Source organism: Calidris pugnax, unplaced genomic scaffold (genome assembly GCF_001431845.1).
Source record: "Calidris pugnax isolate Ruff unplaced genomic scaffold, ASM143184v1 scaffold97, whole genome shotgun sequence".
Taxonomy (NCBI): Eukaryota; Metazoa; Chordata; class Aves; order Charadriiformes; family Scolopacidae; genus Calidris; species Calidris pugnax.
Window position 1 is genome coordinate 1196442 of NW_015090837.1, and position 25167 is coordinate 1221608.

General features: G+C 52.2%; 1 protein-coding gene across 3 annotated transcripts in view; it reads right to left on the reverse strand.

The window, feature by feature from the left end:
- Window positions 1-25167, reverse strand: part of LOC106887812 (protein CEPU-1) — a 264886-nt gene that overhangs the window by 99330 nt on the left and 140389 nt on the right. The window lies entirely within an intron of this gene.

Sequence of the window (25167 nt, forward strand, 5' to 3'; positions counted from 1 at the left end):
GGGGGGGTTGGGGGAGACGGGATGCAGGTTTCTACCTCCTGCCCGAACCCATCCATCCCTTCTCCTTCTCTCCTCAGACCTTCAGATCCCTGGAGCCAGGCAAAGAAATGCAAAGCTCTGCTTCACAAGGAGCTGGGGAAAATTTATCTCCGGAGAAAGCCGGCTCTGACGCACCTCTAAGGAGAAACCTTGAGCTTCCCACCATTCATCCCCTTCTGCCAGCTCTTCCTCCCCTCCCCAGCATCCTCATCGCTGCGTCGCCCTCACCCCCGTGAAGCATCTCCCTTCCCGAGTGAGGTTTTGGAGGCAGAAAGCTTCTACCTCCAGCCTCATGAAGACACTGAGCCCCCTGTCCCCCCTCCTCAAGACAACACGGCACAAACCTAGAAGAGACTTTGCTCCTCCTCTACGGTTATTTTCTATGACTTTCTAGGATTCTACAGTTATTTTCCTGTCCACATTAGGGAGGGCCAGTCCTGCTCCTCCCAAAGGTCTCTGCCAGACCCATCCCCACGTCCTCAAGTAAAATTTGAACCCTTCCTTTCCATGAATCACCTCTAGATTGGTGAAGAACTTTGCTCCTCCTCTACGGTTATTTTCTATGACTTTCTAGGATTCTACAGTTATTTTCCTGTCCACATTAGGGAGGGCCAGTCCTGCTCCTCCCAAAGGTCTCTGCCAGACCCATCCCCACGTCCTCAAGTAAAATTTGAACCCTTCCTTTCCATGAATCACCTCTAGATTGGTGAAGAACACCGGGCCTGCTGTCCAAGCCCTTCCCTAGCCAGCAGAAACCCTCAGTGCTGCCCCTTCCCCCTCCAAGCCATCTAAAACCCAGAATCCCAGAATCTTCTAGGTTGGAAGGGACCTTAAAGATCATCTTGTCCAACCGTCAACCTAACTGACAAAAATACCCCTCTTCTCTCCGAGCAAATTTGGGATTACGGAGCCCTTGGGACTTGGCCGCGCTTTGCTGGACGCCGACGACGGAGGATAATGTCCCTGCACAAAACCACTCAGCCTCAGATCCACCATTTATAGTCTCCCCCAATCTACCCCATTACTTGTGCAGTGGCCGGGATGCAAATTAACTTGGGAGGCATCAAAAAAGAGTCCAGCAGCCTCTGGGAGGTCTCACATGGGGTAACCTCAAGGAATGCAAGGGGCTTTGATGGTCTACACACACCAGACTGTGGTAGCAGGGGAATTAACAGCAAGGATGAAGATATCTGCAGCATGTGGTCCTTCAGGACTCTCCCTGCAGCCATCTACAGCCTTTCTCCATCTGTCTCCTCCCTGGTGGGCTCCTTCCCTTCCCACGTCCACTACTGATGCCCACCTGGATACCCGCCTGTTCCCACCTAATCTCTTTTTGGAGGTATCTCTTGGGCCCCAGACATCAGAAAAGCAGCCCAAACAACCCGCTCAGCCCCAACACACAACATTTGGAGGTCGGGGATGATGGATCCCCATGAGATGATGTGCCCAAGGCGAGATGGGTAGAGTCCCAGGACACCCAAGCTGATTTGTGAGGCAAGTACCCAAGCTACTGCGGCATCCTCCCTTCTCTGGTGTGAAAAACATCCGATAAATTAAACAATTTTACTGCTGTTCCATAATGATATTACGATAATAATAAATTAAATGTGAGCAGATTTTTATTATCTACATAAAAAAAGCAATAGATTCAGCCTGGGCTGAACACCAAGAACTCGGCTCTTTGCTCTCAAGCTTCGTTATAACTTGAGCGAAACCTCAAAGTTGAGTTGCTCAAGTTGAACAAAACTTGAGGTTTCTTCCCCCAGGAGGATGGTTTTAGTTTCCCTCTGGACCTCAGCTCCGCCGGGAGCTGAGACCTACGGGGTTGGAAGAAATTGCAGGTGGATATTTGGTGCTTGGCTCCAGCCTGCCCATCAGGAGGCCACAAAATAGGCAGCAAGCAACATTTCTGCATGAACACGGAGGGGTGTCCACCCTCCACATCAAGGAGAAGGACCAGGTGATGAGAAGCCAGATGTGGCTTGAATTTCTCAGACCTGTCCCATCCGAGGGGATTATCCCCCAGGCCCCGTAAGCAGGCTGAACTAAAAATATATATATTTCTCCTCTCCTCCTCCACGCCAGTTTTTTTTTGTGTGTGTGTGAAATGCATCGGCTTGGAGATCCCTTGGATAATAATGGAGCCAGACAGTGTGTAATCCAAGCATTCCCTCTATCATATGGGCATTTAAGTGCTTTTGAAAAGCCAACGGGGCTCAGGTAACGCATGAGGCACCAGTGAAATAAGTGCTTTCGCCCTTCACAGCACCCAGGCACAATCTCTTCTTATCACCTGGACACGCTTCTCTGTCCCCTGGATCGGCAGGCTTCAAGTTGTTATTTTATTTTCCTCCCTGCCTCTTAAAGCTCCTGAGTCAAGAAAAAAATTATATATATATATATAAAAAATAAAGTGCAGAACCAGCTCCTGCGAACGACACGCTTTGACCTTTGGATATGGGGTGCTGTTTAGGGGATGGTGGGTCGTGCTCCTACCCCAGCTCCTTCCAACCACCCTGATAAACCTTGTTTCTCCACTTTGACCTTTGGATGTGGGGTGCTATTTACGGGATGGTGGGTCGTGCTCCTACCCCAGCTCCTTCCAACCACCCTGATAAACCTTGTTTCTCCTCGCAGGAGGAGAGGTCCCCGTGGCCACAGCTCTTCCAGCCCCTCCATCTGCTCCCCCTTCCTTCCTCTCTCCCAAGGTGGAGATGGGAAGCCACCTTCTCCAGCACATAAGCAGCCAAGCAGAAAACCTTTGGCTTTGGCCGGGAAGGCAGGCTCCAAGCACAGTTGGAGGGTAAAGCCACCCCTGAGCCCACCATCTCCCCCTTCCCACCCCACTCTTGGCAAGGGGCAAAGCCCCCGAGATGCCTCCTCCACCTCGCTGGAGGTTCTCACCCTCCCTCACACCCCACGATGTGCCAGGGAGGGAGGGGAGAGAGGGGCTGGAAAACAGCGCTCGCCTCTAAAAAAAGAAGATGTATAACATAATTAAGCACAGATGAGGTAATTTTCTCTCTCCAGATCCTTAATCCTTGTTCCGTTCCTGCTCAGAAGGCAAGGCCTTCTCCTGCAGGAAGATGAAAAACTGCCGACTGTCAGCACAAGGAGGAGATGCTCCCTCTCACTGCTCTTTTTTTCCCTCTAAAGCCAGAATCCCAAGCTCCAGGGTTGTTTTTTTTTCTCCTCCAGGAGGTGGAAATGCTGCTAACACATCTCTGCTGCATCATCCTGGGGGTGGGCATGGTCTGCAGAGGGATGTAGCTCCTCACGCTCCACCAGACCATCTGCTGCCTCTGAGGACACCTCAAAATGACCACGAGTGATGGAGTTTGGGCATTTTAAGGCAGTGGCATCCTTCGAATACATCTCCCAACCTGCCTGATCGTGCCCTTGTCCCACACTCCCTGGGCAACGATGGGTCTTGATGGACCAGATCGTTGCCCGTGGGTGCAACCAACAGCCCGCAGGGCAGCTGGAGGTGGAAATGGGGAGAGGAAAAGTATCACCATCAGGTTTTTGCCACCTGAGGTAACGTAAGGATGAAGATGAACAAGGCTGAAAATGCCAACAAAGCCCTCGGTGGGGAGAAAACAGCCCCAGCCAGAGGGGAACAGGCTGTTTGAAGACGCAGATCTGCCCCCAAAAAAGAGCCCACGACCCAACTGCAGCCACCACAACCAAGGATCAAGGATAAATAAGCAACAGGGTGAGGAAGCTGAGGGCCCTGGCTGCTCATCATCCCCCTCCCCGTGCTTCACGCAGCCCCCGGTACCTCCCCCCATCTCGTTGCAGGCACAGATGGCACCAGGCAACGAGGACATGTCCTCCTGAATTCCTCTCCCTCTGCCATCCCCACCGTGCACACAGCAAATGACACGAGAGGAGGTGGCCCAGCAGTGGGGGGAAAGGAGGTTTTTTAATTACTGAAGTGTAGTAATTGGCACAACACTTCTTTTTTTTTTTAAATTTTTTTTGTTGTTGTTGCCTCTTCTGGTGTTCCAGAGGGCTGGGCTGGAGAGCACAGATTGTCTCAACCCAGCAGGACACACAAGAAATGAATAATGTTAATTAGAACTGAAAAGAGCTCAGCAAAATTACCTGCCTGCTCGCCGCGTTCATTGCAATTATCAGGGCACAAGCTCCACGGTGGGGAGGGAGGCGGGGACGGGGCTAAACCTGGTGGTTTCAGCCAACTTGGTGGCCCAGAGAGGGGCCGTGACCAAGCTGACCCCCCCCGTGCACTCAACAACCCCCTGGGCTCGCTTCTCCTTCCACCACCACCTAATTTTCACCCTAAAAAATACCCCTTTCCAAATCCAGGCCACCCGATGGAGTCTCACACTCGTTGCCCCACGGTACTGACCCACCATCAAGCACCCCTAGATGTTTTTTCATTTCCTTCAAAGTCTAACCCAACAACTCCCAGACACCTCTGGGTTTTGAAGCAATCCCTTCCACACCAGCAGTGTTTTATCTCTGCTAAACCAAGCCGGAGAACAGTTTGGGGTTGAAAACTGGGTGGAGAAGCCTCCCCTTGAGGCTGGGCAAGGAGACAACCCGCTCTGGTGGCCCTGCCTTGTCCCCAGCATCTCCCAAGCCTCTGCACCATCAGCCGCGCTATAAATGATCGACTCAACCAGACCGTCGCCGGCGGCAGGAGCTTCACATCCCAGATTTATTTCTGTGATTATCACATTTTATTGTTATTTATTAGGATTAATTAAAGGCTGGGCTGCGAACAACTCAATCCTACTCAGGCTCGGTCCCACAGCTCCCATAGACGTTCCCTATGAACAGTGGCAACAAAATTTTGGCCATCAGGTCCCGAGAGAAGGGAAAACCGGGGTCAGATTGCCCCATGCTCCGTGGGACACCAAATCCACGCTGCCCATGAACCCCATGAGACACCACCACAGCCCAAGGTGGGGTTACCACGGAAAAGGTGGGGGCTGGAAGCTTTTTTACTAATAAATATTGAGCCAAACCCCTCCTTGCCGCAACCCAGCCTGGTTTCCCTCTCGCTACTCGCCGCCGTTTTGGGTTAAGTCACGCGCTGGCAATTTCTAGCAGCCCGGCCCTTCTTCAGCAGGATTTACAGCATCTGCTCCCTTTCCGTGCACACACACACGCTCGCTGCAGCACCGTCTGCTCACACACACACACACACACACATCCCCCCGGAGCGCAACGCTGCCCGGCACACCAGGCACCAGACCTAGAGAAACCCATGTTTTTTGGCCGGTGCCGTGGACGTGCGACACATGGTGCACCCCAAAGAGCTCATGGTGTGGGACGTGGTGTGTGGGACCTCCTGCAATAACCCCCACCTCCTCCAATAACCCTCATCTCCTGCAATAACCCCCATCTCCTCCAATAACCCCCATCTCCTGCAATAACCCCATGCCCTGACCCCTCCACACGTTGCAAGGGGGGCACCAACAGGGACACCCCCATCCCTGCCCAGGGCAAAGGGGTTGGAACGAGATCATCTTGAAGGTCCCTTCCAACCCCAACCCTTCTATGACACCCATTGAGCTTGGATGACCCGGCTGGATGGGCAAACCCTGTACAGACATGGGCTCCATGCAGGGGACACTCACAGTGGCAACTGGACTACTGGAATAAAATGGTCCATGGGTTTGGTCCTGACCTGCTCAAAGCCCCAACTTCTCACCCAAGTGGGGGCTCGAGGCTCATCATGCCCCTGTGGTTGACACAGCAGTGGGGTTCTTGGCGTGTCCATCCTCACCCGTGTCCCAGGACCGCCCCAATCATCCTCACTCTCAACGTCAAGCTCAGCTGGAGGGCATCCCTCAAGCTCCCCGTGATGAGCCACCACCAAAGACGCAGCCTGAGGACTTTTTCACAGCACAGCACGGCTGTCAGGGCTGAGAAACCCCCTCCTTCCCTCCCCGCTGGCCAGGCAGGAGCTGACCGAATGATTAACTCTGGCAGGAAAAGGGAAGGACCCCGCTGGGACCGGTGCCCACCTCCAGTTCCCCCCCCTCCAGCAACCAGAACATCTCCAAAGGCCGCGGGGCTGAGGAGGTGCCCTCAGATCAGCTGCCACCCCGGTGCCTCGACAAAAATCACGCTGAGTCGGTTAAAAGCAGCGCTCAGAAGCAGAAAAGAAAACCCTTTTGTGCTTCCCCCTCTCTTCCCTGCCCAGACAAGAGTTTTATCTCGATGCTTGTGGAGGGAATTGGGGCTCTGGACCAGGAGGACCTGCCTTTTCCACCCACAGCATGTTCCTCCCAGGTCCTTGCCCTTCATCTCTACCCTCTGCAAAGCTTGAGAGGTATTTGGCACCAGGAGGGAGAGTCGAGCCATGTTTGTTAAAGCACCTGATCTCCTCAAGTGGAAGTTTGTACGTGCAAACGATTCACGCTAATTACATTAATAATAATAATATACTGTGGGTTCTGAAAAAGATCTGCTTTGGTTTGATGCCCGGGACTCGCAGAACGGCAAACAACTCCCCGCTCCTGCTGCCTGAGCCCAGCTTTTTTGGCAAACGCCGAGGATCCGGGAGGAAAAACGGGATGAGGGAGGGAGGAAGAGATGCCAGAAGAGCCAGTGGTACCGAGGGCAGGGCAGGGAGCAGCCAGGGGTGCCAGGAGCATCCTTCCCCCCACCCAACGATGGGGGATGACCCCCCAAAAGCCGGCGGCGGCGCAAAGCGGGCGGGTGAGGATGCAGCAGGCAGGGATGGCTCGTCTGGAAAAGTCTTTCTCTCTCTCTGCAATGCAGCAGCTCGCAAGCACCTTTCCAAGTCCCCCTGCTCCCCTCCTCGCCTCGTTCCAGCCTCTCTTATTTATCCTCCTATTGTCTCTGCTAACAACAGGGCTCCGCGCGCGTCCTACAGCATCCTCCCTCCCCGCAGCATCTCCCAGACCCCGCGTGGAGGAGACCTGTCCCCACTCCCCTGGCCAACGACCCCAGGGAGGGTCACCCAGAGCCCCATCTGCTTTGGGTGCCCTCCAAAAAGTGCTAATGACAGCAGGGAAGGAAGGGGAGGGGGGGTGATGCCAGCCCCCAAGTGCCTGTAGGCAGCTGTGCAGGGACACGGCCGGTTTGTTAATGAAATGTCACCCCGCCAGGGAGCTCCTGCAGCGCCCGGATCCTGCCCTGAGCTTGAGAGACGTGTTGTTCCTCCCCATTTTCTCCTTTTTTTCGTGTGTTTCCACAGCCCCAGTAATGGCTCGGGGTGGGGGGTGAGGGTCCTGGATGGCAGCAGGCAAAAAAAAAAACCACCTGGGCTTTTTCACCTGGTGAAAAAAAGTCACCCCTTCCCTGTTCATCTTCCAGAGGTACCTATAAAAGGGTCCTGCGCCACCTCAGACCAGGTCCAAGCTCTGGCAGCTCTCGGAAGGACATCTGGGGAACACCACAAGAAGACTATAAGTCCATAATGACCCCATCCTCACCCCCCCAAGCGTTACAGAACAGTTTAAACCCTGTAAAATAAGGCTTCCCCATGTGAGGAGGTGTGGAGAAGAACTCTCCTCTCCCTGCCTCCAAATCCCTGGTGAGATGTCTCCTTGCTATGCACTTTTCTCTAGAAAAAACACTCCTTTGCCATCTGCATGCCCCAGACTGAGCCACTGAAGACACCCCAATGCTGGCAGCCCAGAAACCCCCCTCATCCTGGGCTGCATCCCCAGCAGTGTTGCCAGCAGGATGAGGGGGGGATTCTGCCCCTCTGCTCTGCTCTGGGGAGACCCCCCTGCCCCAAGTGCTGCCACCAGCTCTGGGGCCACCAACAGCAGAAGGACATGGAGCTGTTGGTGGGGCCAGAGGAGGCCATGGAGATGCTGGGAGGGCTGGAGGACAGGCTGAGAGAGTTGGGGGGGTTCAGCCTGGAGAAGAGAAGGCTCTGGGGAGACTTTCCAGCCCCTTCCAGTCCCTCAAGGGGCTCCAGGAAAGCTGGGGAGGGACTCTGGATCAGGGAGGGGAGCCCTAGGAGGAGGGGGAAGGGTTTGACACTGAAAGAGGGGAGATGGAGATGAGATATTGAGAAGAAATTCTTTGCTGAGAGGGTGGGGAGAGCCTGGCCCAGGCTGTCCAAAGAAGCTGTGGCTGCCCCATCCCTGGAGGGGTTCAAGGGCAGGTTGGAGGGGGCTTGGAGCAACCTGGTGTGGTGGGAGGTGTCCCTGCCCAGGGCAAGGGGGTGGAACGAGATGCTCTTGAAGGTCCCTTCCAACCTAATCCATTCTATGAACTCCCCACCCTTCTCAGCATCCCCCCCTCTCCGTCAGCTCCCTCTCTCCTCCTCCTCCAGCCCCGCAGGGAAGTTCCTCCAGGCTGCACTCCCAGCAGTTAGCGCCGATCCCCGGCGCTGAACTCGCTCAATTACGAGCTGTGGCCCCGGAATAAATCCCGGTTCTGCTTTGCAGAATTGACACTAATGGCCCAGGAATAAAGTGATGCCATCCACCCCGACGGTCGGCAAAGGAGCGCGTTTAACTAAGCACACAGGCAAGGGACTGCTGAGCTTAACTGCACTGAAAATGTATTCCAAAGGAAGCGATGCACTTAACTTATTACAAGTGGGAAATTATCACTAAAGTGGCTTTTCCTTAGAAGTTGAGGCACTAAACAGGAACGGCGAGGGGTGAGCGCTCTCTGCCAGGAGGAGCCGAGGCGTGAGGATGCTGGAGGATGCTGCGGGTGAAGAGGCAGCAGGACAGGGGGAGCAGGGGGCAAGAGGGAGCTGCAAAGAGAAGGCTGAAGGGCACTAAGGGGGACAACACGGGCAGATCAACCCAGGGAAGAGCAGAAGAGCTGGAATGGGCTGCCCAGGGAGGTGGTGGAGGCACCATCCCTGGAGGTGTTCAAAAGACGGGTTGATGTAGTGCTGGGAGGTCTGGTTTAGTGATGGTGATGCTCCTTGTTTGTTGTGTGGGTGTCTATTTTTGTCAGGTTGATGGTTGGACAAGATGATCTTTAAGGTCCCTTCCAACCTAGAAGATTCTGTATCAGCTTTTCAAGGCACTGGCAGAGCTCTCCAGTAGCCCAGGACAGTAGAAGGCAGGGCTACGATGGGGATAGCACTGGTACTGGCTGTGGTTGACCAACTGGGGGTCTACCTGCAGCAAGTATATTCCTCTACACACTATCTGCATATTTGTCATCTGAGAGTAATTGCAGGTTATCACATCACCTTCCTACACCACTTCTCCCTCACCCTCCAATTTCATCACAACACCCCAGCTCATATTGCTTCTACAGGCAAGACGGGCAGAGAAAGAGGACAACGAGCAAACCCCTTAAAATAGAAAGGTGGGTCCAGGTGACACACGAAAGCTCATATTGCTTCTACAGGAAAGATGGGCAGAGATGGACAGAAAGAGGACAACGAGCAAACCCCTTAAAATAGAGAGGTGGGTCCAGGTGACACACGACTCGCAGCACTGCAACGGGTCCAAAAGTGACGGGGAGAGGACCTTTCCCTTTGACGGGAGAAGAGGCTTCCCCATCCAAGGTCACAAGCAGCCGAGACAAGAAGGTAACCCACGCCAATAGAGAGGTGGGTCCAGGTGACACACGACTGCATGGGAGGAGCAGGGCATCCCAAGCCTTTGGAGATGAATCCCCAAGCCTCGCAGCACTGCAACGGGTCCAAAAGTGACGGGGAGAGGACCTTTCCCTTTGACGGGAGAAGAGGCTTCCCCATCCAAGGTCACAAGCAGCCGAGACAAGAAGGTAACCCACGTCTCTTGCTCCAACTTCTATCTCCTCAAAGAAACCAGGTCCCTAGCAAGAACCTACACAGCTTCTTACAGACACCCAAAAGCCACCACATCGCCAGATCTTCCCCCATCACATAACCAGAAGGTTGTTTGCCACATGAACAAAGTTAAAGTGTCCCATCTCATGACCTGCCATCACAATGGAATAGGAACATATCCATGAAAGAAGGTCCTGGAGGAGACCCTGGTGCCACAAGGGAGGTGGAGAACCAAGTAGGAGGAGAGGAAGGATAGGAAGAACGTCAAGGAAGGAAACATGACGGAGCCAAAAGCAATGGGACCTTCTCCAGCCATGCCACTTGCACCAATACCCTCTCCCCACTTACAAAATGGCACTAATGAGACCAAAAACAAGAGAGGGAGGGAGGGGAAGGACCCTTCCCAGTACAGACTCCCCTCTTTCCTTCCCTCTCCCCTTGAGGACATCATCCTTAAAATATATTTCATTTCACAGCTGCATTATGGTACCACAAAATCCTGCGAATCCAATTTAAGAACAGATTACCTCCTCACTTACTTCATTTGAAGCAATTACATGTTAATTTTCATTGAGACCAGCCTAATGCATACCAATCTGATGCTGCAATCTCATTTGAATACTTGAGGGAATGCTAGTTGGGCTCCGGGCTCTGGAGGCTCGTATTTAAAGGGCCACTTCACATTTCCTTTCCCTTTTTCCCCTGGTTATTTACGCTTTCGTCTCACTTGGGGCCCTCCCTCCCTTCCCAACGTTCCCAACAGCTGGTGCCACTCGTGAGACCAACTGAAAAGACCACAGAAGTTGGGCAGCGAGGCCTGCAGAAGCCTGCTGCGCCCATCGCCGGCCTAGTCCCCAAGGCAAGGCCTTCCCTGGGCCAAAATTCCATATTCCTGACGTCTTTCTGCATCAAGCCTGCTCCCCAAGGCAGGGCCTTACCTGGGCCAAAATTCCATATTCCTGACATCTTTCTGCATCAAATAAACAACCTCCCAGTGTCAAAGTTGCTGAGAAACATGTGTTGCCACCACACACGTCTCTGCAAAGCAACAACTCCCTCCTCCTCCTCGGCCAAGTTTCTAGCTGATGGTTATCTTCTGCTCCCTCACGCTCGCTATCCAGCCAGGCCCACGGTATCGATCGGTGTCTCAGACACCAAGCTTGGAGTAATTAATAACGCCGGGAGAGTGTGGATTCAGCTCCTGGATGAGCCGTGGAGGCCGCCCGCCCCTGCCCCGCCGTACACGTTTCGGCGATAAGCATTCATGTCGGAGGCTGCGCCTTAATTAGATTTCTCAGATTGCAAAGGGCCCTGAGACACTTGTGCAGACACCATATAAATGTATATTGCATTGTACTGTAATTAATCCAAGGTGAGGCAGACGGAGACGGAGCAAAGGGACCCACTCACAGCGAGACAACCAGCCCCAGGACTTCAAAACTTCGCTGGGCACAGGCCCACCCAAGCTCCTTCAGCTCCAAACCAAGATATCTCCCTCTTCATTCATCTTCCACGAAGATGATCAGAGGGATGGAGCACCTCTCTTCTGAAGACAGGCTGAGGGAGCTGGGATTGTTCAGCCTGGAGAAGAGAAGGCTCCAGGGAGACCTTAGAGCGGCGTTTCAATACCTGAAGGGTGCCCATAGAACAGCTGGAGAAGGACTCTTTGTAATGATAGGACAAGGGGAAACGGTTTTAAATTGGAAGAAAAAAGATTCAGATTAGATCTGAGGAAGAAATTTTTGACTCTGGGGGTGGGGAGGCACTGGAACAGGTTGCCCAGGGAAGCTGTGGATGCCCCATCCCTGGAGGGGTTCAAGGCCAGGCTGGATGTGGCCTTGAGCGACCTGCTCTAGTGGGAGGTGTTGGGGGGTTGGAACTTGATGATCTTTGAGGTCCCTTCCAACCCCAACCATTCTATGATTCTATGATTCATGGCAACCACCAGAGACACGTTGGACAACAAGTAGTTGGACGAGGATCTCAGAAGCAGAAGGTTTCCTGGTGCCTCCTCACCAGCCGAGTGTCCATTAAGTGGACACCCTTCCCTCTACACAAGCAGTCTAGCAGCCAGGGAGACAACAAAATAAAGAAAGACAAGAGGAGATTAATTGCAGCTCCTCCTCCCAAAAATAAATCACTGATTGCATCGGGTGGTTTCTATGCCATTGCTGAAAGCACTTGGTTGTCACAGCGCTCCAATGTCCCCAGACACTCGTGTCCCCCATCGGACAGACAGGATGCTCCATCCCAAGCGATGGGATAAGGGTGGTGAGATAGTTTTAAGGAAAAAAAAAACATCTTTGGGGAAGGAGTTTGCACTGAGGATAACTCAGGAAAGGTGATAAAAGCTGATAAAGCCACAGAGGAGAAACCACTGTCTGAAACATCATTCAACCTCCCAAAGCCTCCTGCGCCCCTTCAAGTCACCCACCTAGAGCTGGGGGAAGGCTTTTCCACGCTGGGAGCTGTGGAAATTAGCACTGGTCCTGTTTTTCCTGACTGTTTTGAGTCCTAGAATACAGAGATGTGAAGTCTGGGGCTGGTCTCTGTGCCCACAGGTATTTTTCCTGTGGCCGAGACGCTCCGCTGACCTTGAACACAAGCAAACCCGGAGATGAGCTCTCTTTGTGAATGTCCACCTCACCGTGACACCGCTCCCCTCGTACCGGGCCAGCCAAGAGCTTTCACATCCATCTGGGAAATCCCTTTATTTCAATTAATGGCCTACAACTGCTGCTGCTCGAGTCCAACAGCCTTTCCCTCCAGGAAGCCAGCGGAAACGCCAAGGAGGTGTCCACCTGAAGCTACAGCACTAACCACCAGCACATTGGACCCTTTATGCACAGTCACTGGGCTGGAGGAGACCCCTGGGGAACACCACGGCTGCTCCAAGCCCCACAGTAGCTTGTTTAATGGGTCTCAGCGTGGTGGGTGAGATCTCCACCTCCCCACGATATCTCTGTGCCCACAGCCCTGTCCCACCACCATCTCCGGGCTGGGAGGCAGCGCTTGCCAGAGGGGAGGCTGCTCCCTGCCAAGGCACCAGTGGGTCTGGATGGGATGAAACAAGTCATTGGGGCTTCGTGGGGTATGGCGAGGAACCAAATATAATCGGGATTCAGGGGAGAAAAAGGCAGTTACCTGGGCAACAGTGTGCAGCCAACACATCTGCCACCCCACAGGTAATGGGTCTCAGCGTGGTGGGTGAGATCTCCACCTCCCCACGATATCTCTGTGCCCACAGCCCTGTCCCACCACCATCTCCGGGCTGGGAGGCAGCGCTTGCCAGAGGGGAGGCTGCTCCCTGCCAAGGCACCAGTGGGTCTGGATGGGATGAAACAAGTCATTGGGGCTTCGTGGGGTATGGCGAGGAACCAAATATAATCGGGATTCAGGGGAGAAAAAGGCAGTTACCTGGGCAACAGTGTGCAGCCAACACATCTGCCACCCCACAGGACCTCCCAGATGCTGCTCAGCTGCTGGAGCAGACCCACAGACCAGGCTGCAGCTCCAGAAGCTCCGTGGCACCATGAGGACCAACCCACCAGTGTTTTCCCCATTGCCCTTCCAGGCTGGGCGGGAAACCAGAGGTCACCCCGCATCTGAGCAGCTTTTGGCAGAGCCAGCAGCTCTTGCTGACCAACCCCACATCCCAATTGATGGTGGCCATCATGGAGACACGGAAGGAGCTGAGATGCCACGGGGCTCTGCAGTCCCCATCCTGGGCAGCATCCCTGCATGATGAACTCGCTGTGGTTGTTTTCCTACTCTACTCCCCAAAAGCAAGCAAGGAAGGAGATGCCTCCATGCTGGGAGACACGGATGTAGACACCAAGGTGACACAAGGACACAGCAGGTACCTATGAACCAAGCAGGCACCCACAGCCCCAACCTCTTCCACCGTTGAGCCCCCATCTCCCAAGACCATGTCCCATCACCCAGGACTCATCCCACCCCTCCAGGGCGAGGAGAAGGGATGGCAGCACCAGCCTGTGGTACGTGTTTCTCCAGCTAAGACAACAGGGCTGAGGTGGCTCGAGGACACACTTTCAAAGCACCAGGAGAGACTTCTGTTGCCCGTTTCCCACTGAACCAACTCAGTCCCTCTACGAGCCTTTGAAAAACGCATCCTTTAAAGTTCTCCATTTTGATGTCACATCTGTAAGAATATATGGTAGTTGTGTGTGGTGAGGTTTTTTTTTCTTTCTTTTTCCCCTTCTCCTCACCCTCTTCTTCTTTTTTTTTAAGAGGAGATGTCACACTTTGAACTCTAATTTTTATTTATTTATTTTCCTAGAGGAGGGCTGACTCCCCACCGAGCACAGGAGGAGAAAGGAGGAGGAGGGGGGGGGGGATAGGGAGGAAGCCCTTCAAAAAGTGCCCAGATTTAAATTTTTATCAGAGGCACAGAAAGAGAAATTTGCTGATGATCAAACAGCTTCGAGTAGACCTTTAAAAGAAAAGGGACCGTCAGTAAATGGGAACTAGTTAAGGAATTACATGAAAGGCACGGGAGATGCTCGAGAAGCAGAAAAGATGCTGTGACCAAGTGGAAAGCCAAAGCCAATCGGTCCCAAACCACCGGACAGAGGGGTGGCTGGTGGTCCATGGAGGTGCTGAGCCCCCTCAGGACCAGGGGCTGCCCCAGGAAGGCAGGCTTTTCACCCCCCTGCTTCCCAGCCTGGCTAACAGGAGTGCAGACAGTCAAATAAAGGGCTGCATTGCTTTAAAAAACGCCCCCCTGGGGGCTTTGTGTTTTCCTTTTCCTCCTCGGCACCTTCCAGCTGGAGTGTGCTCAGTTTATAAATCCAAAGAGGGTGGAAATGTTTGGGTTTTTGGGTTTTTTTTTTCCCCTCTTTGCTTTGGTTTTAATCCACCAGCAGCACTTGGCAACTCAAGCTGGGATCTCAAAAGCCAGTGGAGCCCTTTGCGGGTCAGGCAATGGGATGTGAGACAGAGAGATTTAATGATGGGGATGAGGAAGAATAAGAGGAGGAGGAGGAGGAGGGGGAAAGACCACGGCAACACCGAGACAACCTGCAGCAGAGTCAGAGGAGGACAGGACTCGAGAGGTGGAGACCAACCCATCCTCAACCCCACCTTCCCAAGTCCCTCCTTGCCAAACCCTTTAAGGGAATCACACAGAATTACACACAGAATCGTAGTGGTTGGAAGGGACCTCAGAGATCATCGACTCCAACCAACCAACAGGGAATCGTGGAAGGGTTAAGAGATGGAGAGGCCAGATCCTAGAGCTTCCTGAAAAGGGAATCACACAGAATTACACACAGAATCGTAGTGGTTGGAAGGGACCTCAGAGATCATCGACTCCAACCAACCAACAAAAAAAAAAAAACAAAAACAAAAAAACCCAAACAAAAACCACAAACCACCACCCACCACCTAAACACACAACAACAACCACCAAACCAAAAACCATCACCCACCCACACAACATCCCACCACAAACCAATCATCTTGGCCACCAGAGCATGCCCTGAAGAGCCATGTCTACACGTTTCTTCAATCCCTCCAGGGATGGTGACTCCACCACCTCCCTGGGCAGGAAGGCAGGCTTTTCACCCCCCTGCTTCCCAGCCTGGCTAACAGGAGTGCAGACAGTCAAATAAAGGGCTGCATTGCTTTAAAAAACGCCCCCCTGGGGGCTTTGTGTTTTCCTTTTCCTCCTCGGCACCTTCCAGCTGGAGTGTGCTCAGTTTATAAATCCAAAGAGGGTGGAAATGTTTGGGTTTTTGGGTTTTTTTTTTCCCCTCTTTGCTTTGGTTTTAATCCACCAGCAGCACTTGGCAACTCAAGCTGGGATCTCAAAAGCCAGTGGAGCCCTTTGCAATGGGATGCAAGACAGATTTAATGGGGGGGATGAGGAAGAATAAGAGGAGGAGGAGGGGGAAAGACCACAGCAACACCGAGATAACCTGCAGCAGAGTCAGAGGAGGACAGGACTCGAGAGGTGGAGACCAACCCATCCTCAACCCCACCTTCCCAAGTCCCTCCTTGCCAAACCCTTTCAGGGAATCGTGGAAGGGTTAAGAAATGGAGAGGCCAGATCCTAGAGCTTCCTGAAGTGTGACCCACCTGGCTCAGCTCGGAAATCTTTTAAATAGGAAAACAGAGCCGCCGTTTGCTTTCCTGCAGAGCCGGTGGTGAGCAAAGCCCAAGGGTTGCATTAGATTAGCAGCCGGCTCCTCCGAAGGCACGGAAACTTTGATCATTTAATATGTATGCGCCTCTTTGCTTTGGTTTTAATCCACCAGCAGCACTTGGCAACTCAAGCTGGGATCTCAAAAGCCAGTGGAGCCCTTTGCAATGGGATGCAAGACAGATTTAATGGGGGGGATGAGGAAGAATAAGAGGAGGAGGAGGGGGAAAGACCACAGCAACACCGAGATAACCTGCAGCAGAGTCAGAGGAGGACAGGACTCGAGAGGTGGAGACCAACCCATCCTCAACCCCACCTTCCCAAGTCCCTCCTTGCCAAACCCTTTCAGGGAATCGTGGAAGGGTTAAGAGATGGAGAGGCCAGATCCTAGAGCTTCCTGAAGTGTGACCCACCTGGCTCAGCTCGGAAATCTTTTAAATAGGAAAACAGAGCCGCCGTTTGCTTTCCTGCAGAGCCGGTGGTGAGCAAAGCCCAAGGGTTGCATTAGATTAGCAGCCGGCTCCTCCGAAGGCACGGAAACTTTGATCATTTAATATGTATGCGCCGTGTCGGAGCGAACAGGTCTCCAAACCCCAGTAAATGTTTTATTAGGGCAGCTCTGGATTTCGTGGCCCAAGCCTTGCTCCTTCAGACTCCGGGGATCTTGTTGCGATTGGAGAGACGCCGCTCATCATCTCACTCTCTCCCGAGGAGGGCCAGGCAGCTCCTGCCTTGCTTTTCCCTCACATCACACTTAAAACACTACAGTCCAGTAGCCTGAATGATGGTACAAGCACCCCAGAACCAGTCCTGAGCACCCCAAAACCAGTCCCCACCTTCCTCAAAGCCCCTGCTCCTCTCGCACCTCAAAGGGAAAACCCAACGCATGGACACGGAGGTTGACACCCATCACGGTGAGAGCAAGGCTTTGCTCTTCCTTCTTCTCTATCACCACCAAAACGGCCACCACGACTCACTGGAGCTTCCAACCCTTCCAGGACAGGGCAGATTTAGGAACCCACCAGGCAGGAGGAGAAATCTCCTCTCCAGAGCCGGATGAGGTATTGCACACACCAACCCCAACCTCCCCAAGCGCAGAAGCAGGAGTGAAGTATCTCAGTGTTATCAGAAGCACCGTATGATTTTCTGCTTTTTCTTTCGCAAACGACTCATGATGGCTCAGGTTTGGAAACAAGTTATTCCCCAAAGTGATTATTTGTCATTGAAAATGTCAACTTTGCTGGAAATTTCAAGGCGGGGGTGAAAAAAAAAGCAAAGGTTGAAGGTGTCATGTCCCCTCCCAACACAAAATGAATATAATCCTGCTCATCACTGGATTTCCAGCTCCCAGAGAGCTGGGCTTCAGATCAGGAAACAGTGTATGAAGAAAGAAGGGGGCCAGATATGATCTCGGCACACAAGGACTCCTGTTCTCCGGTATCATAAATATAAGTGCACCCTGCAACATCCCTGCTCACATCTGTGCTTCAAAAAGCCCTAAAAGAGCCATTTCTGGGGGAGAAATTACACCACTTGTGTCCTGTCGAGGCGGCTCCCATTTCCCCCCCCGGCCCCAATTCTAAAAAATATTTACATCCAAAATAGACAAGAAAAGCCGGGTGCCAAGAAAATAAGCGATTTTTATAGATCTGGTTGCTGCAAGAAATTACCAAGACAACAAGTCACTAAGTTCCGAGAAAGGATTTGACATTTTCCCCGAATAAAAATAGCACCTGAAGTGGCATCGCTCAGGATAACACCTTATGGGCGAACGAAAAACTTCCCAAAAAACCTCACTGGTGGGATCCCACCAGGGGACGCCTCGTTGTCTCCCCTTTTCTACAGGATTTCACGCTAATTTCCACAAAAATCCATCGCTCGCATCCCTATTAAAGGCTGATTGGATTTTTTTTCCTGGATTTTTCAAGACTACAAAGGTTAGGAATTGTCTTCCTTCGAGGTGTACACACACCATCAGCTCGGAGAGGAATGAGACTGACCCACGCGATTCCATGTTTTCCATCCAGGTGTGTTGGGGAATTTTTGGAATAATAAGAAGGGTAGGCTCTCTTTTTTTTATTTTTTTATTTTTCCGCCCATCAAATCCCAGCTGCAGCCACTTGTGCTGTGAGATCTGCCCATAAAAACACACTCCAAATGATCCAACCCACGGCCACCCCGGGCTATCGCTGAGGAATGCTAAAGGGAGAGGGATGGATGTGGATTGGTACCGGGTAGGAAGGGACCTCCCAGTCCAGGTAAAGAATGAACCTCCCACAGATGGAGCTCTGGCAGTTTCACCATTCACTATTTCTCTTAAAAAACAACAAAAACCCACCCAAAAAACTCATCAGACCTTCACACACACGCTATCATGCCATGAAAAAAGGAGACCAAGTCAAAATACAGGGGAGAAAACTCAGACGAGGAATGAATGAATGAGGACACCAGAATTTTATATAAATATTATGCCCATGATGGCTTTCTGCATATTCCACCTCCAGCAACAGAAAGCCCTGAGGTGTGGGGAAAAAGGCAGATCATGAGGTGTTTCCAGCGCCACAACCACAGGGAAATTGGCCGTCACCTCCATGGTGTCCACCAACCACGGATGGGATCTGACCTCTCCACCAGGAACACCTCCCGGAGCCAAGGATGGGATGCAGCCCAGCTGCATCTCTCCTTTCCAAGAGAGCTCATGTCTCCTCTCTTCCCCATGGCTGCTAATTAACACACGACCCGTTTGGTGCCTAACGATCCCCTTGCCAAGTCCCAGGCGTTGACCCAAAGCCAACGCTGCTTCCTGCGCCGTCGGATGCGGCCGGGCAGGACAGATGGATGGTGAGGAGGAGGAGGAGAAGTGGAGGCCATTCCGAGCGTGCTGGGAGAGCTGGGAAAGGGTTTGCCTTCTGCTGGGTGCTTTTGTGCCCTGATCTGCTCCTCTCCTCGTCTCCTTTGGCGAGGCCAAGCTGCCCTGATGTTCCTCTGCCAACCTGGAGCCTGACCCTATTTATCCAGATGGCCCAAATCTCCTGCCGTTTTCCAGGAGAAACACCCCAGTGGACTCATTACACCAAAAGCCTCCTCCTTCCCCCAGCCCAGCAAATCCACTCCTTCCTCCCTTCCCATCCCCAAATTCAGGGGAAGAGGGGGAAAAAGCAGAGACCACCTGGGAGAGGTGGGGATTTCATCTATCGGGGGGATTGCTTTCTTCCCCTGCTTTAAAAACGAGAATATGAATGTGTTTATTTATAAATCGAAATTCAAACTAATTATTAGCTGGAGGCTTTCAAGTAAAAAAAATGTAGGTCACGCAATCTTCTGTGGGATAATAGCAATTGTTTCAGCTTCAGGAAGCACATAAGTAATGGAGACTCAACTTGGTGTCCGGCTTGGTTGAGCAGCGGGGACACATCCACCCCACGGGCCGTGAGCTCCGTCACGGGCTCTTAACATCAAATTTGTCACCCTTTTGGCTTCTGTCCCCATCCTCCAGCCAGGCCACCCTCTCCTCTTGCACCTGAGGAGCTCTGGACCAGAGCTCTGTGGTCCCCAACCCAGCGTCCAGCAAGGGTTTGGGGGGGTGGAGCTCAGACACTGAGGACTGAAGGACCTGGAGAGGTTCAAGGCCAGGTTGGATGGGGCTTGGAGCAACCTGGTGTGGTGGGAGGTGTCCCTGCCCAGGGCAGGGGGGGTTGGAATGAGATGCTCTTTAAGGTGCCCTCCAACTCTAACCATTCTATGATTCAATGACACCCCACAGCACGCCCAAACTCACCCCAAATCCCAAGCTGGACCTTGACTACTCTAATATATAGAAATAATCATGACAATAAATAATTATTCCAAAATAATCCAAATAGACAAGAACTATAGAGACTTCAGACAAGAGCTGCAATGCACCTTTTAAGCTACTCCTCAAAACAGAGTTGAAAGCACGGAAAGACCTCCCCCTTCTTGCCCCTCAGCCATCAGAACCGACTAAACTCATCACACACACAAAAAAAAACCCCTCCCCACTCTTTGCACCTGTCTCTGCTTTCAGAGGAGCCTTTCTCCTCTTGGGATGTGAAGAGCTGTGAACCTCCAACAGCTCGTCACCCGGTGCCAGCGCTTGTGGGCAACAGCTATCAAAGCCAGGGAAAGTGAAATGGGGAGTTTACACACGTAAGAAGACGGTTTTTAGCAAGAAAAAAATCAAAAAAATCTTTGTGCCTGTGCCCAGTCGAAAGAAGCAGCATCAGGAGAGAAGTTCTCCTCATCCCAAGTGACATCAGGCATGGCCAACGTCAACCGCCATCGAGGTGCAGCGGAAGGGTTGCCAATTAAAAAGGCGGCGTGATTTCAAAGAACAAAGAAATCTGGGGGCATTGTTTCATCGTGTGTATTCTGCAAAAGGAAGGAGGAAAAAAAAAAAAGAAAAAACAACCCCAAAAAGGCTAAAAATAGGCTGGGTGCTGTGAGCCAGATCCTCAGCCTGGCAAAGACACCGGCTTCGGGGAGTTACGCGGCTTTACCGTTGCAGCCGTCATCGTCGCTAAGTTCTGATCTCTATTTAAACTTGCAAAAGGTTTTTTTTTCCTGCAAAAATACAAGAATCTCCCCCCTCACTCCTGCCTCCACCTCCCTCCCCATCTTGGAGCTCATCTCTCCTAAAGCAGCTCACATGATGATGATCAAAAATAAGCCCTCCAAGCCTAAGCTCGCTAACATTCATTTCTCTCCTGCTAATGCTGGACTTCTTACTGTTAATCCTTAAATATATCCTTAAATAAGAATGACAGTACCTGAAGCGCCTAACAACCCCGGATCATCAACACAGACAGCCTCTGCATTCCTAATTTCGTTTGCCACAGGAGAGCTGACACTAATCCCAGATCCCCAGTCCCGGATATCTCCGGCGTAAATGCCATCGCCTTGCTCACCTTGACATTACAGAGCAACTTTTCCTCGTCCTGCTCAACTTTCATAACCAGTTCTTGGGTTAACACATCAAAAATTGTCCATTTTTTTCTTTTTTTTTTCACAATCTGCAATGTCAGATAACTCCTCCTTGGGCTAAGAGTCCAGTTTTTCCCCAAGGGCTCCAGACCGGCACGGAGCAAACAGCCAGAAATGGGCATCCAGCCTCCTGTATTTAAGCCTAACTGCGAATAAATGGATTTACTGCCCAAAATACCAGGAACCTGGGTAAGTGGCTGCACTTAGGACGCAAGGAAAAGAGAGCTTGACATTTTGCAGGGTGTCCGGAAAGAAAGGAAAAAGTGATGGTTTACAAAGAAGAGGTTTTACAAAGAAGAGGGTTTACAAAGAAGAGGGTTTACAAAGAAGAGCTGGCTCATCCTTCCACCTTTATCTCCAGAAAAAGCAATCTGGAAACAAAAGACGACAAGGAACGGCGAACGAGGCACCAAAAATGGCAACTAAATGCCATCTTTAACACGAAAAACAGAGGTTGGGGGGGGAAGAAGGGGAGGAGGGAAGGATTTCAGCCTGGTTCTGCAAGAAAATCACAGCCCAGCTTTAGCTTTACCCAACTTGTGGGGCTGGCAGGGCAATTACCCGCGTTGGGGTGAAGGTTGGCCAACCGCGTTGGCCAACCACGAGCCAGGGACAAGAAATGAGAAGCTTCAAGTGCCAACAATAAGCCAGGCACGAGCCCTACATTCTCTTGCAAGCCCCCGTGGACCCGGCAGACGCGCCGTGGGCCAGCTCCAAGCTGGCGACTGGAAGGTGCCAAAGCCCATCATCCTGTCAAAGCCAAGATGGGCAGCATCCCCCCCCCTTGCAAAGCATCCGCGGTGGAAATGATGAGTCGGAGAGAGCCCTTTTGCTCCAGTTTTCCACAAAAAATTTGCATCGCATCAGCTACGGGCAACCCCAGAACTGAGGGGGGTGATGGGTCTTTGTGGTCCAAATTGGCCCCGTCGTGCTTTAACGCATCGGCTCGTGAGCAGCTGGAGGGGTTGGGGGTCTACCAGGGGTTTGGGGAGCTTGAGCACCCCATCCCACCGTGTCCTCGCTGCTGGGGTGCAGGAGGGGTGCAAAAATAGGGCTACAAGGATGATGAAGAGCCTGGAGCATCTCCCTTATGAGGAGAGGTTGAGGGACTTGGGTCTTTTTAGTCTGGAGAAGAGAAGGCTGAGGGGGGATCTGATCAACACCTCTAAATACTTCAAGGGTGGGTGTCAGGAGGATGGGGCCAGGCTTTTTTCAGTGGTGCCCAGGGACAGGACAAGAGGGAATGGGCACAAACTTGAATGTAAGAAGTTCCACCTAAACATGAGGAGGACCTTCTTTCCTGTGAGGGTGGCAGAGCCCTGGCAGAGGCTGCCCAGGGAGGTGGTGGAGTCTCCTTCTCTGGAGACATTCAAACCCCACCTGGACACGTTCCTGTGGGACCTGCTCTGGGTGGACCTGCTCTGGCAGGGGGTTGGACTGGATGATCTCCAGAGGTCCCTTCCAGCCCCATGGGATGCTGGGATTCCATGTGGGGTGCAGGTGCATCTAACCATTTGATGATTCATTCTATGAGACAGCATCCCGAAGCTCAGAATTAACCCCCACTCGTGTGTCTTGAATGGTTTGGAACTAGATGGTCTTTAAGGTCCCTTCCAACTCTAACCATTTGATGATTCATTCTATGAGACTCCCAGTTTGGGAGCAGGTTCTGCTTTCAGGTTTTTATTCCGAGCTGGGATTATTTTTTTTTTCACTTGGGGCCCATCCTTCGCCAACAGCCAAGTGGAACAAAACTCACCGGGAGGAAAACACTTGGTTTCTCCATTTCTCTTGGCCAAGGTCTGGTTCCTCCCCCCGCCACCCCCGGGGCTCACACTGGGGTGGGTTTAGGAAAACAAAAACCCCGCTCCTTCTGCCTTATCAGATCAGGCACACAAATGGGAACTGGCAAACGCCGCCGCTCACCAGCAATTTCTGCTGGAGGAAGGAGGCTCAGATCTAAGCACACCTGCGGTACGACACAATTTACATCCCACTTAAAGACTTAGAAATAGGAAAATAAGGGGACCGGGCTGTGTTTGCCTTCAGCTGGACCCGCTTTCATCCTCGGCTGGAGCACACGGAGCTTTGTTCTATGCAACGACACACGGGGGATGCTTCTCGGCGCTGCCAAACCTCACAATATCCCCAAGTATTTCATAACCTCTCTTATTTTCTCTTATTTTCCTTTTAAGCCCCAGCTCTCAAGCCGTACGCGCCTATTCGAGGACCTCGGCTTTCATTACGGAAAAAGAAAACCCTTCCAAAAAAAAAAAACCAACCAAACCCAACCAAAGACCCAACAAAGCAACAAGGAACCGCTTCAGAAACCACCTCCACTTTTCAGACACGGGGTTTGAAGAGCGAAGCCGGGGGTTTTGATGCCACCAGCTCCGCCGTGCGTCGCTTGATCCCTCCAAAAACAACTCTCAGGCTCCTTCCTGTCTTTAATCTGTCTCAGCGGGCACGATAAACAACTACAAATGGAATAACAACAGCGGGGGAAAAAAAAGGGGGCCGGGGAGGAGGGGAGAGAAGATGCCGTAATGCAGAGGAGGTCTGAGACACCGGCGGAGGCTTTTAAGAGCCCATACATGCTAATTACGGCGTTAAAAATCTGTCAGGCGAAGGGATGGATATTAAATGGAATTGGCTCGAGATGACAGGGCTGCTGAACTGGATTTTGAAAAAAAAAATAAAAAATTATTTATTAAAATGCTGTGGATACAAATTAATGTGCTCAGTTCAAAACGTATTATTGTCTCTCTGGCTTTGATCTGCGGAGCACTCTGAGAGCTGAATGGGGAAAGGTTGTCAAGTTCCCCTCCGCCCGCGCTCCCAGCGACTCCTCAGCCCTCCCCGAGATGCTCCTTTGCCATTTCCTTCAGCGATACCTCCATCACACCCCCAGGAAGACCTGCCCCCCAAGTCTTGCCCAGTTTGGTCCCCAGCCCTCACCCACGGGATGCTCTTGGCTCCACGGCACCAGCATCACCTGCTGTGGTACCCTGCCTTCTACAGTGAGGTTTTTTTGGGGTGAATCGCCCGGGGAAAGGGGCATGGGACCGGTAGAAAGCTTGCTGAACCATGAGATGAGGCTTGGCCAACCCATCTTTTAAAACAAGCTTTGGATCTGTGAGCCAGGGCTTGGCTTTGCCAAGGTCAAAGCATCTTCGGGAAGGACTGGGATCTCCCCTCCTGCTGATGGGAAGGGGCTGCTTGGTCTACAAATACTGGTCAGATCAAAAATAACGGATCTATTAGAGGAAAGCGGAGGCCGAGGGGTGTTGCCCACCCCCAAATTAACGGGGTGAAGAGGCCAAGACCAGCTTCATAGAAGGCTTGTCCTTGGAACAGCCGGGATGAGGTGTGACTGCGGTCCCCGAACCAAGGAGCAGAGCTCAGATGCAAACCCCCTCTGACCAAAACCCTCACGTGCATTTTTGGGCAAACTCATCACCCTTCCACATCCTCACCCCCTGCCTGGGGCCAGGGAATCGCTCTCCCTTGCCCGGGCATCCCGGTTTCATCCATCACTTGCAAATTCCCCCACTGCCACCATCGCCCACGTGCCTTCTGCTCTCCATAGAGTTCACTCCACTTGGTTCCCAGGTCACCTCCTTCCTTCCCCTGCTTTTATCTCTTCTTATTTTTTTTTTTTATAATTTTTTTTTTTTTTAACAATGTCTGTACAATATCACTCTCGATAACACGCCAGTTAATTAAGCCGTGATCTCCTGGAGACAGGTTGCTACAAGGAGATAAGCAGCAGCTTCTGTTTCGCCATAAACAGCTGTGCTCCTCACCAGCTTCTGGGGATTTGCTGCTTTTTGTCGGGAAGACAAAACAATCACTGCCAATTAAACCTGGACATCATATTTTCCCCCCACCGTCGGTGAGGCTCTTGACGTCACCTTCCCCATGATCCCTTCCAAGAGGAGCCGAGCGGCGACCGGCGCGGCTTCAGGGAAATTAATACCTGAAGTTGGCGGAGACCAGATAAGGGCGTTCATTCAACAGCAAAAAAAAAAAAGACAAAAAAACCCCCCGTTTGCACTTCCCGTGCAGTTGTGGCCATAACGTGGGTTCGGCGGAGGGAGAAACGGCAGGAAAAACAGTAAAACCCCGGGGACAGAAAAAAATAAAAATCATAGAATCATAGAATTGCCCAGGCCGGAAGGGACCTCCAAGGGTCCTCTAGTCCCACCCCCCCCCAGTCAGCAGG